Consider the following 4060-nt stretch of genomic DNA (forward strand, 5'->3'; position numbering starts at 1 on the left):
AGCCTAATAAATAACAAAGCAGCATAGCTACTTAGCACTCACTCATTCAGGAAGGGACATAAGTTATCAAGTTCAACTCTCAACTACTCTTACAATAAGCCCTTAAGTGGCTGTTAATGGCTGATTCCACAGAGCCTATGGGTAAATGCCAGGCCAGGGTTAAAAGGCACTCAACAAAGGACTAAAATGACATGATGGGGCAGGAAAATGTGACTCTAATCAGGCATTTTACACTTGTAACAGTCATGAATGTATAAAGACTTTCAGGTGAGGCACCCTCATGATCAGCTTTAAATAGTTCTTCCAGCCCTCAATGAAATAATAAGATGAAGACAAATCCATTTCTTTGGCCAGATTCTGGCTTTGGCTTTGTGCCTTTCTCACAGAGCCTGGAATAATTCTAAGGCCACTGGCCTACTTTCTCAACTGTCCTCCTGAAGTCCTTTAATACTCAAAGTCCCCAGCTCCCCACTTAAGTACTTTAATAACTGTCCTTTGATGTTCACAGTTCCTGCAGCCTCTTTACTGCTTTGACACTCAGATTATCTGCTGTCTCAGTGGAGACTAATCTGTCTTCCTGGGACTCTAGACACTTTTCCCTGATTGAAAATATCTCCTTGTTTAAGAAAAATACTAACATTGAGCTCAGTGAAGTAATCTTATCTTTTTAAATCAGACTTTGCGGTGTAAGGACTTGGAGAATTTTGCTTTTCCTAGTCCCATTCAGAAAGTACTCTTGGTTGAATGGATTTTTCAACTCTGAGCAGCCCAGGGGAAAAGTGAACAGAAAGTGTGGGTGAAGGTCAAACTTTCTCATCAGTTTCTCCGAAAACTGGAAGCCTGCTGTTAAGGACACGAATGAGTATTGGGTTTTATTCAGTTTGTTATCTGACCAGGGTTTGCCTAATGGATGGCATAGGTCCTGGCATGAGGGAACTTATTCTGTATCATACAACTACAATTCTTTGTTGTTCTGCATAGGTGATGGAAACAAACACTAATTTCTAATAAAATTGTTACACTGGAAAGAAAAAAAAAAGAAGATGAATCCTAAGAGGCCCACACCAAGACAGATCATAATTAAAATGCAAAAAGTTAAAGACAAAGAGAGAATCTTAAAAGCAGCAAGAGAAAAGCAGTTAGTTACCTACCAGGGAGGTCTCATACGACTGTCATCTGATTTCTCACCAGAAACTTTGCAGGCCAGAAGGGAGCAGCAAGAAATATTCAAAGTGATGAAAAGCACAGTCCTACAACCAAGATTACTCTATCCTGCAAAGCTATCATTTAGAATTAATGGACAAAAAAAGAGCTTCCCAGACAAGAAAAAGCTAAAGGAGTTTATCACCACTAAACCAGTATTACATGAAATGTTGAAGGGTCTTCTTGAAGAAGATAAAAAATGTGAATAATACAATGGCAATAAATATATATCTATGAACAATTAAACTACAAACAAAATGAACAAGGAACAGACTCATAGAGAACTTTATGTTGGTTGACAGATAGGGGGAAGAGAGAATGGGAAGAGATTAACCAAAGAACTTATATGCATATATGCATAACCCAGTGACACAGACAATAGTATGAGGAAGTCTGGGGCCATTTGATGGAGTACAGTGAATGCATACCCATCACCAATTTCATAGGTATTTTTCTATGGAAAAAAATAAGGTAGAGGTGGTCAATGGGGGGGGGGAGGACATCTGTAATACTTTGAATAATAAAGATAAATCAAAAAAACAAACAAACAGGATGATACTGGCATAAAAACAAAAACATAGATTAATGGAACAGAACAGAGAGCCCAGAAATAAACCCATGACTTTATGGCCAATTTATTAATTTATTAATGACAAAGGAGGCAAAAACATACAATGGGATAGTCTAGTCAATAAATGATAATGGGGAAACTGGACAGATACATGCAAAAAAATGAAACTAGACTACCCTCTTACACTATATACAAAAATAAATTTAAAGTGAATTAAAGGCCAAAACCGGTTTGGCTCAGTGGATAGAGCGTCGGCCTGCGGACTGAAGGATCCCAGGTTCTATTCCAGTCAAGGGCATGTATCTTGGTTGCAGGCACATCCCCGGTGGGAAATGTGCAGGAGGCAGCTGATCGATGTTTCTAACTCTCTATCTCTCTCCCTTCCTCTCTGTAAAAAATCAATAAAATATATATTTTAAAAAAAATAAAGTGAATTAAAGACTCAAAGCCATAAAACTCCTAGAAGAAAACATAAGCAGTAAAATCTTGAACATTTCTCTTAGCAATCTGTTTTCTGACATATCTCCTCAGGCAAGGGAAACAAAAAAATAAGTTAATAAACAAATAGGACATCAAACTGAAAAGTTTTTACACAGCAAAGAAAACTATCAACAAAAAGAAAAGACAACCTACTGAATGGAAGAAGATAGTCACCAATGATACATGTGATAAGGGGTAACATCCAAAATTTATAAAGAACTCAAACAACTAAATACAAAATAACAATCTAATTAAAAATGGGCAAGGACCTAAACAGATACTTCTCCAAAGAGGACATACAGATGGCCAACAGACATATGAAAAGAAACTCATTGTTACTAATCACCAGAGAAATGCAAATTAAAACCACAATGAGATATCAGCTCACATCTGCCAGAATGGCTATCATCAATATATATATATATATTTTTTTTTAACATATCTTACCGATTTTTTTCAGAGAGGAAGGGAAAGGGATAGAGAGCCAGAAACATCAATGAGAGAGAAACATCGATCAGCTGCCTCCTGCATGCCCCCCACTGGGGATGTGCCCACAACCAAGGTACATGCCCTTGACTGGAATCGAACCCAGGACTCTTCAGTCTGCAGGCCAATGCTCTACCCATTGAGCCAAATCGGCCAGGGCTATCATCAATATATTAACAAACAAGTGTTGATGAGGATGTAGAGAAAATGGAACCCTCCTGCACTGTTGGCAGAAGTGCAGACTGGTACAGCCACTATGAATAAAAGTCAGAAAGGTCCTCATAAAATTTAAAGTGGAACTACTTTATGATCCAGCAATGCCATTTCTGAGTATATATCTGAAGAAACCCAAAACACTAAGTTGAAAGAATATATGTACCCCTATGTTCATTGTGGCATTATTTACAAAGATCAAGATATGGAAGCAACCCAAGCACCCATCAATAGACAAGCAGATAAAAGAGCTGTGGTACATATATACAATAGACCAGTTGGTTGGCAAACGGCGGCTCGCGAGCCACATGCAGCTCTTTGGCCCCTTGAGAGTGGCTCTTCCACAAAATACCAACTTCTGTGCATGGGCCACAAAGTTTCAATCGCACTGTACATGCATGCCTGCAAGTGGTATTTTGTGGAAGAGCCACACTCAAGGGGCCAAAGAGCCGCATGTGGCTCTCGAGCCACAGTTTGCCAACCACTGCAATAGACTATTACTTGACCATAAAAAAAAAATCTTACCATTTGCAACAGTATCAACAGACGTAGAGGGTATTATGCTCAGAGAAATAAGTCAGTAAGAGAAAGACAAATACCATATGATTTCACTTATATATTGAATCTAAAGGACAAAACAGACAAAAAACAAAATAGAAACAGATTCATAGATACAGAAAAACTGATGGTTGCCAGAGAGGAGGGGATTTGGGGGAGTGAGTGAAAAAGGTGAAGAGATTAAGAAGTACAAATTTGTAGTTAAAAGATAATCACAGCAATGTAGAGTACTGCATAGGAAATATAGTCAATAATATTACAATGACTATGTACAGTGCTAAGCGGCTACTATAACTATCAGGGGAAACTCTTTGTAAACTATATGACTGTTCAACCACTATGCTGTATACTGAAACTAATATAAAATAATAATGAATGTAAACTGTTATTGAAAAATAAAATTTAAGTCAATAAATAAATAAATATAATGAAAGGTTTCAAAGTGAAAAGAATGTCACAGGTTTTCGTGATTTTCTTACAAATGTTAAAAGTAGGCATTATAACAAAAAAAAAGCTATTTGCAAAGAGAGCAGGAAAATATCCTTTAGT

Source organism: Myotis davidii, unplaced genomic scaffold (assembly GCF_000327345.1).
Source record: "Myotis davidii unplaced genomic scaffold, ASM32734v1 scaffold5, whole genome shotgun sequence".
NCBI lineage: Eukaryota > Metazoa > Chordata > Mammalia > Chiroptera > Vespertilionidae > Myotis > Myotis davidii.